This window comes from Pteropus vampyrus, unplaced genomic scaffold, assembly GCF_000151845.1.
Source record: "Pteropus vampyrus isolate Shadow unplaced genomic scaffold, Pvam_2.0 Scaffold50, whole genome shotgun sequence".
NCBI classification, from domain to species: Eukaryota; Metazoa; Chordata; class Mammalia; order Chiroptera; family Pteropodidae; genus Pteropus; species Pteropus vampyrus.
Window position 1 is genome coordinate 1,042,073 of NW_011888831.1, and position 12,041 is coordinate 1,054,113.

General features: G+C 41.9%; 1 pseudogene; it reads right to left on the reverse strand.

The window, feature by feature from the left end:
* Positions 1-7,066: 7,066 nt before the first annotated feature.
* LOC111739340 lies at positions 7,067-9,258 on the reverse strand (annotated as a pseudogene).
* Between the last annotated feature and the right edge of the window lie 2,783 nt (positions 9,259-12,041).

A 12,041-nucleotide genomic window follows, 5' to 3' on the forward strand; every position in this document is an offset into this window, starting at 1 on the left:
CCTTGTGGCCTCCCTCTTTACCCTTCTCCTGGCTCTAGGAATCCATCCAGACTTCAGAAACAACAAAGCTCAATTTAAACTAATGGGAAAACCAAGCTCAACATAGACAAATGAAAAAATAAATCTGATTTTGCCCATATTCGCAAGCCATTCAGAACCCCCAAAGTGTCTATTTCCAGTGTCTGTTTTCAGCCAGCAGTGGCCGTTCCCATGTCTCCCATACTCCTCCTTGCATCTGGATGGCACAGAAACAGATCTAGACTTGGCTATGGTGACCACCAGATGAAGGTCTTGGGTTAGGCTTCTATAAGGTCTACAGATGTCCTGCCAGCTGCAGATGGATATTCTTTGAGATACTGTCATCCTACCTGGACAGCTGGGCTATAAAAGCTAAGGGAGGCAGTCTGGGTGTTCATGAGATATCACTGAGCATGAACATATTATTTCTAACAAAGACATTATCAAAGTTCTATAACTTTAGGGTAGAAGGCAACTCATACAGCAATATGTTTAGAGATGAAGACACTGAGACCCAAAGAGTGATCAGGCAGAGCCAGGACTCACAAGCAGGTGTTCAGACTTCAGCTGCCGAGGTATTAGGAGGCCCCTACCCTAGTCTCCTCCAGTGCCCCACTTCTCCCAGAGTTCCATAAGTAGGCGAGGATGGGTCTCCTTCAAGTCTCAGTAGAGTTGATCTTTGCAGGCCCAGTCCCAGGACTTGCTGATGCTAAACAGCTTTCAAATCTGGTCTGAGTTGTTGGGCTCAGCCCACACCCTCTTATACAGCTCCTCGCTCAGTGCCTGGCCATACAGCTTGTTCAGGACAGGGTCCACTGATGTCACTCAAGCCGCCAGCTGCTCCTGATGTTGGTACAAGAAACGCAGCAAAGTTGGGGCATCTGGGGGTGAAGGTGAGGCTGCCAATGAATAAAGAAAGGCCCCCACCTCCAGCTCTTCACTCACTCCATCTGCATCCTTGGCTCTTCTTCCCCCTATGAAAACACTGGACCACCAGAAAGACACTTCTGCCCTCCCTCATGTCAGCACCTAGCCTAGCATTCTGCTGAGTTGCAGATGTGGGTGAGATTCATGATGGAGGCATTTGAGGTTGTCTAGTGGACGGTTATCTAGTGGACAGCTGTCTAGTGGACAGTGGAGAAATCTGGGAGATGGGGAAGGACTCTGCCCTGGGGCACACACCATTCTCCAAGGACTGATCCCTTGTGAAGTTTGCAATGATGGAGTGCCTTCCTTTCTTTCTTCTCTCCCTGGCCCAGATGGTACACCCCAGCTGTTACTGACCTATCAGTCTTAGAGAGACCAGAGTGGTTGCAGGTCTGATGTCTCCTGGAGGAAAACAGATAATGAAGAAGCATCTGTGACAGTGCTACTTATTAACACAAACAATAAGCCTCAAAAATCCTATCCGTGTGTCGCCTCTGAGATTCTTTGATTTGTAGAAGACTAATTCTGATAGAATTTGGAGTAAGTGTTGCAAGGGCCCTTAGAGACTATGTAGGTGAATCTCTTCCTCATGCATATGGGGAGACTGAGGCTTAGAGGCCACGGTTTATAAACAGAGAGATGGCGAGAGAGAGAGAGAGACAGAGAGAGAGACAGAGAGAGAGACAGAGAGACAGAGAGACAGAGAGACAGAGAGACAGAGAGAGAGAGAGAGAAACAGCAATTTCTTCCTCAGTGTTGCAGACACGGTTTAATTCAGTCTTGGTCTGAATGGAACCCTGGTGGAGAAATAATCAAATCCCTTGCTAGATAGTGTAAACTGAGATCTCTTCTTATTCAGGGCAGAAGTCTACCTCCTTGTCCTTGTTTGGCCTTCTAGACTCATACTGTTTCTTCTGGGTTTTGATGTCAGAATTAAGAATCAAGATCAAGATAATCTTAGCTCTTGAGAGTAATGAGTGAATTGCAATACAAAACAACAACAACGACAAATAAAGGGTCTTAAACAATTACTTGAGAGATAAAGAGGGAATCCACAGCAGCTAATGCAGACAAGCCTAAGATTTTGAGCTGATCCAATTTCAGTGTACCTGACAGTGGGGGAGGTGGGCACAAGCTCTGGTTGTGGTACTGAGAGCACCGGGTTCATTTGGATGGAAGGAGGGTATTCCACATCCTCTGTGCTGACTGGACAGTCTTAGAGTCCATCCTGATTCATCTGCATACAGGAGCATCTACTGAGTAAGGTGACTGGAATGGTAAAGAATTTAAAAACCAAAATATAAGAGGAATGATGGAAGGAGCTAGAGATGTTTAATTTGCATAAGAGGAGAGACTTAAGGGAGAGCATGATCACAGTTGAGTGTCTGAAGGGCTTTTCCTTGGGGAGGGAGATAGATTCTTCTGTCAGCTCCAAGGGGCAGAATTAAGACTGAGAGGAGGAAGAGACTGGCCTAATGTGAGGAAAAATAACAATATCGCTGCTATTTATAAGAACTCCTGCATGAGATATGTACATACATCATTTTATTTACTTTTCCTACAATCCTACCAGTTAGGCATTATGATCCTCATTTTAAATGGAGGAACCCGAGACACAGACAAGTTAAATATCAAGATCAGCCAGCAGGTAAATGCCAGAGTGGGATTCAAACCCAGGTCTGAAGCTTGGGCTGTTTAGTCCTCTGTCTGTGATTGCACCCAAGCCAAGACTGAGTAAAACCCATTTTCTTTCTCCACGCTGGGAAGCCTGCTTGTTGCTGCAGAAGGCAGAGTCACCATATCTCAACAATGTCATCCCTAAGAGACTGCTTAGGGAATTTTGCTTCTTAGGGGTATTGATGCTGATTTAAGAGACTGCAATATTTCATCCATACCTGAAAGTTCATTATTTGATTCCCTCTTGTCTACCTTGAAGGTATCTGAATGATTCAGATTAGAGTATCTGCTATTGCAAAAATTGGCTTAATCCATACAACCATATAATCATTTAGTTCTTATACTTCATCTCACATCCAATCTATCATGAGAAACTGCCACAGGCCTTGTGGGTGTCAAAGTCTATAAATTCAAGGGAAGTGTAAAGACACAGTGGTGTTTGGAAGAAGGCATGGAGCTTAGAATCAGATTAATTCTATATCAGATTTTAGTTATACCAGCTGTTATGTAATTAGAAAAATCCATAAAACTTCTCTGGGCTATTCTATTAGCAAATTGTGGCAATATAAATACACACCAACATGCATGCACATACGCGCACACACACTCTTTAATTGACTTTCTGAGCTCCCTGGACTTGTCTTGACTTTATTTGATTTTACCATGGCCTCCCATACTAGTGTCCTGTCTGTCTCGGAGCTCGATCCAGCTCAGTAAGGGTCCTGCTGGCACAAAGCCCTCAGGCAAAGTTCTTGCAGCCTTCAGTTGTGAGGCTGCGGCCAGTCAATCTGTGGAGACATGCACCAATGGCCTTGAGTTTACTCACCTGTTGATTCCACAAACACCCACAAGCACCCATTGAGCACCTCTTCTGGGCCAGATGGAGGTCAGTAAGACCACTCCAGGCCCTTAGAAATGCACAGGTACTGAGGGATAAACATAGAAACAAATAAAAGTAATTCAGTTTTCAGATCTCTTTTGATCAAAACCATCCTATGTTTTCCCATGTCATCAGAGATAAATTCAAAGTCATTGTCCTTGTCTATGGGACATTGGTGATCTGGCTCCTTGTAATTTCTGTTCTTATCTCATATTCCTTTTAGCTCACCCACACTGACCAGCTTGCTGTTCCTAAAACATTCCAGACACAGATACAGACACAGATACTTCAGGGCCTTTGCACCTGCTGTTTCTTCTGCCAGGGACAATCTTCTCACTTGGTATCTCATGGTTTGTTCTCCTATCTACTTCTGGTCTTTGCTCAAAATTCACCTTGGTGAAATCTTTTTTTTCTCTTTCTTTTTTTCCCAGTTTTATTGAAATATAAGACAATTAGTTGCTCATATTTACATTGTACAATTCCATGAGTTTTTAAAATTATAGTTGGCATACAATAATATACCAGTTTTAGTTGTATAGCATAGTGATCAGAGATCCACATAACTTGCAAAGCGATCACCTCACTAAATCTAGTACTCCTCTTCCCCCTTACATATTTATTACAACATTATTAACCATCTTCCCCATGCTACACTCTACATCTCCATGTCTATTCTGCAACTATCCATTTGTACCTCTTAATTCCTTTGCCTTTTTTTGTCTCCCCAACACCTTCCCATCTAGTAGCTCTCAAAATATCCTCTGTATCTATGATTTTATTTCCACTTTTGTTGTTGTTGTTGTTTATTTTGTTCTTTAGATTCCACATGTATGTGAAATCCTGCAATATTTCTCTTTCCCTTTTATTTAGCGCAATACCCTCTAATCAAGGCCATGTCTTTTTTCATCTCATTCCTTTTAGTCTCTGTGTGTCTTTTATTTTTAATTTAATTTAATTTTATTTATTTGTTTATTTTTAGGCGAGGCAACCCTTGGTTGACCTCACAGATTACAAAGACCTTGTCAGCCTACAATCTCTTATTTTTTATTTTTTATGCTTACAGCACCCGGTCTCATCCAAATACTAACCAGGCCTGACCCTGCTTAGCTTCCGAGATCATATGGGATTGGGCTTGTTCAGGGTGGCATGGCCGTAGACCTCTGTGTGTCTTTTAATCTGAAGTGAGTAGGCAGCATATGTACGGGTCTTGTTTTATTATCCATTCAGCCTCCCTGTCTTTTGGTTGGAGCACTTAATTCTTTTCCATTTGAGGTATTTGTTGCTAGGAATGTAGTTATTACCATTCTTTATTCATGTTTTTGATACATGTTTTTTCTTCTTAAAGAAGTCTTTCCAACATGTCCTGTAATACGAGGTTGGTGTCAATAAATTCCTTTAGCTTATTTTCTTGTCTGAGAAGCTCTTTATTTGTTCTTCGACTCTAAATGATAGCTTTGCTGGATAAAGTATTCTTGGTTATAGATCCTTGGTTTTCATCACGTCGAATATTTTGTGCTGAGCCCTTCTGTCCTGCATAGTTTCTTTTGAGAAATGAGCTGCCAGTCTTATGGATGCTCCCTTGTAGATAACTATCTGCTTTTCTCTTGCTGCTTTTAAGATTCTCTCTTTGTATTTTACCTTTGGCAGTTTAAATATGATGTGTCTTGGTCTGGGCCTCTTTGGGTTCGTCTTTTTTGGGACTCTCTGAGCTTCCTGGGGTTGTATGTCTATTTCCTTTACTGGGTGAGGGAAGTTTTCCATCATTATTTCTTCAAATAGCATTTCAACTTCTTCAGGTACCCCTATGACACAAATATTTTTCCTTCAGTTACCCCTATGACACAAATATTTTTACATTTAATAGTGTCCCATAGGCTCCTTAAATTATTATTATATTCTTGGCTTCTTTTTTCTTGCTATTCTGATGGAGTGTCTTTGTCTTCTCCATCCTCTGTATTGGTGGTTCAATCCTCTTCTTTATCCACTCTGTTTATTCCATCTAATATACTCTTTATCTCAGATAATGTGTTATTTATTTCAGACTAGTTCCTTTTAATAATTTCTATTTCCATTTTTATGATTTTTATCTCTTTGTTGAAGTTCTCACTGAATTTGTCTACACTTCCCAAAAGTTCATTGAGCATCTTTATAACCAGTGTTTTGAACTCTGCATCTGTTAGATTACTTGACTCCATTATTCCTGGATCTCCATTCTGTTCTCTCATATGGTTTCTGCTTCTTTGTCTTCCCATTTTGGCTGCATCTCCACATCAGTTTCTATGTACTAAGCAAAACTTCTAAGTCTCCCTGTCTTATTAGTGTGGCTTTGTGTAATAGGTGTCCTTTGGCACAGTCCTGAGAGGGGTTTAGCTGCAGGCAGAATTTAGCCCAAGCCTGTGCCCCTTTGGGGCCACATATTAAGATTCAACAAGCAATCCACAGATACTGTGCTTATGGTTGCCTCAAAAGGCCACACCAGAAACTGAGGCCAGCTGCCTCCAGTGTGAGTCTAGGTGCTGCTCAGCAAGGAGCACCTGACTCACTGAGGATACACTTGGATGTGGCTTGGGTGGGGCTGCTAGTTGGGGAAGGTGGAGTTTCAGGGAATCCTCTGGGTGGAGTGACTTCTGTTATCCAGTTTGATGATGTCAGCTATGGTAGCGCTGTGTCCGCACACTGGGAAGGGGGAGGGCTCAACAGAGGAACAATGGATACTGCAAGCACTTCTGTACAGAGTGAGTCTCGCCTAGGTCCTCACTCTGACAACTCAGTGTCCCCCTGTAAGTCCCTGGTGCTCCTCGAGTGCAGTCAAATTGGCACTGGTGCTCAGAGCGAGCAGGTCCGTCAACGTGAAAGTCCGCTTGCTGGCACAGTCCCTTTAAGAGACGTCTGCCACTGCGCAGCCTCTGTTTCACTCAGCTGCTCGAGGCCAGGCAGCCTCACGTCCTCGTCCCGTCCTGCCTTCTGTCATTGCACGGTGATTTCTTAGATTTCTCCCTAGTTGTATGGCTTGTTCATATAGGTCGTAGGCAATTTTTCCTTGCTGTTTGTTCCTTGTTTCCGTCACAACTTTGATTTGGTCATCAGAGGGATGAACAGAGCCTCTATCATCTATGCCATTTTTTTCCTCTCCTAATTTTTCTTTAAATGTTAGTGGAATTAATCATTGAAGCCATCTTGGCCTGGAATTTTCTTCGTAGGAAGGTTTTGTTTACTAATTCAATCTCTTTAATTCTGGTTTATTCAGATTTTCTATTTCTTCTTGGGTCAGTTTTAGTAGTTTGTGTTTTTCTAGAAAATGGTTTATTTCATTTAGGTTATCTAATCCGTTGGATTACAATATTTCATAATATTCCCTTAAAGTTCTTTTTAAGTTTTTCTATGAGGTCAATTGTTATGTCATTTGTTTCATTTTTGATTTTGGTAATTTGAATCCTCTCTCTTTTTATCTAGGCAATCTAGCTAAATATTTGTCAGTTTTGTTGATTTTTTCAAAGAACTAACTTTTGGTTTCATTATTTTCTGTACTTTTTAAAAATTCTGTTTTATTTATTTCCATTCTAGTCTTTATTATTTACTTCCTTCTGTTTTCAGTAATGTTTGCTCCCTTTTTTTTTAAGTTTCTTAAGATGAAAGTTTAAGTTATTGATTTGAGCTCCTTTATATTCCTCTTCCACTTTTTTTCACATAAAAGTTAGTTTATTAATCCTCTCATGAAAAATCTGCTCAGTCACCACAAAGTTACTGATGAATCTTTATTCCTGTTCAATCTCCACCTCACTTTTTGCCAGCACCAACATTGGCCTTTGCCGTCCCCCTAACTTTCTTCATTCTGTTTTTGTGTTCCTTTTGCTGTGTTCTTGAGGTCTTTTTCTTCTCATACAGGCCATGTCTTGCAAATTTATGTTTGGGTTCATTTTTCGTTGCATAATCCGAGGAATCACAAATTATGCCAAAGCCAGTTGTCTTGCCACCACTAAAATGGATTCAGAATCCAAATACAAAGATGACACCTGGTGTGGTTTTGTACATTTTGGCTAGTTTTTCATGATTTTCTGTCTTAGGTACTGTTCCCTTTCCAGAATCAAGGATGCTGATGACCATTTGTTTCCGCTGAAGTAGTCTATTGGTCATGAACCTCCTGGTCCAGATAGTTACTGTGTTGTTCATGATGGCAGCTCTTCCTTTTCCTCTTTCTCCCCCTCCCCCTCCTCTCCTCCTTCTCCTTCTCCTTCTCCCCCTCTTCCAAATTTTCTCCTTTTTTTAAATAGACTTTTTAAGAACAGTTTTAGGTTCACAGCAAAATCGTGCAAAAGCATGGAGAGTTCTTATGTACCTCTGCCCCCACATGCACAGACTCCTCCATTATCAACATCTGTTTCCAGAGTGGTACATTTGTTATAATTAGTAAACCTACATTGACACATAATCACCAAAGTCCAGTTTACATTACACAATTTACATTTTTTTGGTATACATTCGATTGTTTTTGACAGATATATAATGACATGTATCCACCATTATAGTGCCATACAGAAGTCACTGCCCTAAAAATTCTTCGTGCTCTGTTTATTCATCCTTTTCTCACTGCTAAGTCCTTGCAACCATTAATCTTTTTACTGTCACCATAGTTTTTTTTCTTTTAGAATATCACATCATTGGAATCATACAGTAGATAGCCTTTTCATATTCTCTTCTTTTACCTAGTAATATACATACATTTAAGGTTCCCACAGGAACTAAGGTTGTCCTATATATCTTTATCTCACTTTCTCTGTAAATCCAATCCATTATCGAGTCTGATTTTTACTTTTTTGTAGATCTTTTGAATTCATTCACTTCTTTCCATCTCCATGGCCAACATTGTAGTCCAAAATATCATCAGCGCTTGCAGAAACTATTATAATTTTCCTATTCCAAGATCTCACCATCTTTACAAGGACTATTGAAACTTTCCTATGAATGGTTTCCCAACCTCTACTTTTGCTCTCCTCCAATCCATTTTGCACATTGCAGGCTGTTCCTACTTTGAAAATGTATCAATCTTATTAAGCTCTGCTTAAAATCACATTACATTAGGAGCAAAAACTCAAATTCCCACAGGGCCCATGAGACCTTGCATGGTGTGGCCTCTGCTGATTTCTGTAGCCTCATGTCACTCCTTTGTTCTCCATCCTCCAGCCTCTCTGGCCTGTTTTCATTTCCACAGCTACCCATCCTCCCTTTTGCCACAAGGTCTTCATACATGCTGTTCCCTCTGCCTGGGATTTTCTTCTCTTTTGCTTCACTTAGGTACATCTTCTGTTTTCCTCAGCTCTCCTTCAAATTTAATTCTCTTAAGGGAGTTTTCCCTTGGAGGCCCTCATCTAGACCTCTAATTACACCTTGATTAATATCAATTTCTTGCAAGCTCTATGATAGAAGAATCCTGTCCATTTATGATAGTAGCCCTGGCAACTGTAACGGTGCATGGCCAGAGAGGAGATCAATGAATATTTGTCGAATACAAAGACCAATCCCCATCCTAGACTCAGATTTTAGCTTGAATTGCCTGTCCATCCCTGTTTCAGAACAGAACCCAGGCCAGACTCACCTTAGGGTCTCCAGGTGGCAATGAGGGCATTTCAGGTCCTTGCTAAGACTCTGTATTATAGAGCAGCTCACGAAGTTTCCACTCAGGTCCAGCTCCTGCAGGCTTCCAGTGCCTTTGAGAATGGTGAAGAAAACCTGCCAGCAGGCATCTGTGAATGGGACCCAGCTGGACCTGAGGGAGGGAGAGAGGGACAGGAGAGAAGTGACCTGTGTGTGCAGGGTCTTAGGTGCACAGTCCTGTGCAACACAGTGAGGCTCTGCCCCTCTGAGTGCTAGGTTGCAATGGGCAGTACTATTCCCAGGACTGACCAGCATCCCCGACTCCCCCTCTGCTCCTGACACCCTTCCCCTGAAGAGCTCCTCATTGTATAGTCCTTGCCATACTATACTGAAGTGTTCATTTTGTGAGTCCATTTCTGCCTCAGTCTAGGAGTTCCTTGAAATCAGGGGCAGATATTTTCTATCTTTTTAATATGCAGTGCCCAGCAGAAGGCCTGGCACAGAGGAGGAGCTTGGGGTTCTGGACAGCCTTCCTTCCCTTCAATGCAGGCATACCTTTCTTCCTTTGGCACAGATATTCTGGAGTCCCAGTGACCAGAAAGGAAAAGAGGAGATGGGAGGAAGAAACAGAGCCTGGGATAGGTAGCTTAAAGACAATTTTGTGATGGGAATGTTGTATATGACTATATATACTGCAGTCCAGGTTGGCTTGCATGGGACCCTGTCTTCTTCCTGGACCACAGAGAGAGGCCCCAGGAGAGAGATGGCAAAGGGGAATGTCCCAGGAGGAAACATTTGTAGCTTGTGGACAGAGGATGATGGGCTTTGTTGAGGAGTGTTAGGGAGGACTGCCTCATGTAATTTCTACCAATTTAAAGTCTCCATTTGCACACACTACTTTCGTGATCTTATCTACTGCCAGAGTTTGATGATTCAAATTCTCTTACAAGTTCCAGACTGGCATCTGTATTTTCTTGCCAGATATTGCCACCTCGACAGCTGAGTAGCACCTTGGTCCAAGACATCACATTATGTCTCCAAGTTAATTCATCTTTCCCCACAAGTTTGCAGAGCCGTGCAGAGGCGAGGAGCAGAGGCTCAAGCCAGCTGTCTACATGTGAATTCCACTTCTCTGTGCCTCACTCAGTCTCCTCTGCTGCCAGAAAGGGACAAAACTTCCCACCACAGAGTTTTCTGAGGATGTAAAGGTATTACAGAGTATCCCAAAAATCTTAGTGTAGTTTTAGCTTTAATAGCTCTAGACGTGTACATGCTACAATGTTTCCAAAAACCTATCACTTAAAAGTTTGATTATTTAATTTTTTAAAACATTTATTTAGTTTGGGGAAATTGCATAATACATTTTTTTAACTTTTTGTTTTGGTCGACATTTGCCATCTTTAATCTTATGTCAGAGGGACTGGAAGAAAAACTTAAAAAATTATTATCAAAAGGCACATTGTTTAAATATAAACCAGATACCTGGAGATGCCATTCTCAGGTTGGTCCTCCTCTTCCTTCTCACAGCCTTTGGATAATCTTCATCATTTCTTCCTGGACTTTTGGTTGTTTATAGCCTCCTAGCTATTCTCTCTGCCTTGCCTGGCTGACTCAGTGCCTTTAAAATCTCCCTCCCCATAGCAGCTACAGCTTCTGACTTTCCCATGGGACACTTTCCAGGCTTCACTGACAATGTTTATTGCAAACTGTCTTGCCTTGCCCTGGTACCCCTGACTCCTCTTGCTCCCCACCTGGCCTCTCTGCCTCTGTACCTGCTCAGGACACTTCTGAAGGCCATTGGCACTTGCAACACCTATACTTAGGTCCTTTTAAGACCCAGTTCATGTTTCTAATCATGAACAACTAGAAAGAACCCACGTACCCCCAAATAGAGAAATGGTCAAATCGGTAATGGCATCTTCCCTGTGGAATAGCATATGGTCATTCAAAATGATGCATCGGGCTACTTCATAACACAAGAATATGGCTGTGGCATCAAAATAAAGAAAATAAAGCTGACTATAAAATTAAAATATACAGTATGGCTCAGTTTTGCTTTAGAAATGTGCATAGAAAAAAGACCAGAGTATTAACCTCAATTCTTAATGATGCTCACTTCTGAGTGATGGAATTCTGGTTGATATTCATTTTCATCTCTTTGCTCATTTATGTATCCTCAGATTTCTACAAGGAACATGAGTTTTATTGAGAGAAAAATCTTTTAAATATCTGAAAATAAAACACCCAGGTAAAACATTTCTTCCTCTGAGACTCTTTTTCCAGTCCATTCATGTGATCCCTCTCTTCCTTGGGCCACCACCCCGCCTTGTCCACACCCGTGTTCCCATAGGCTTTGCACTCTATTCTAGTTATTGGACAGATATCTGTCTTTTCCTCTCGATTTTGAGTTCCTTGAGAGCAGGGACGTACTTTATTAATCTTTGATCTGTGGGGCCTGGCATAAAATCAGTACTTAATAAATATTTATGGAATGAATTATCTAAAAGGGAGATAAACACATCAAAGTACTAAAAGATCAGTACTGCCACCGAAATGGGGGAACCCAATGGGGAAGTCAGTGATGTTGCAGGGGTTGGAGGATGGTTAGAGAAAGCTACTCCGTCATACTCAGACTGTGGGTTTCAGGCGGAGTGCCTGGGGCAATTGTGCATCAGTGACACAAACAAGGCAGTCAGTTTTGCAGGGAAGAGATTCCTTTTCAGATATACACATTCTGAAGTGATGGGGGAGAGCTTGGGGCCGATGTCATAGTCAACAGCCATCAAGGGCGTGTGTGAAGCAGCTGAGTGAGTAGTTGCTTGGAGGGAAATGTGAAGAGAGAGAAACAGAGGCAGGTGAGTTGTGTGGCAGGGAGCTCAGGGAGCATAGTAGTGGCATTGGTCCTGGAGAAAAGGTGAGGTCATGGCAGAGGCAGGGTGAGAAACAA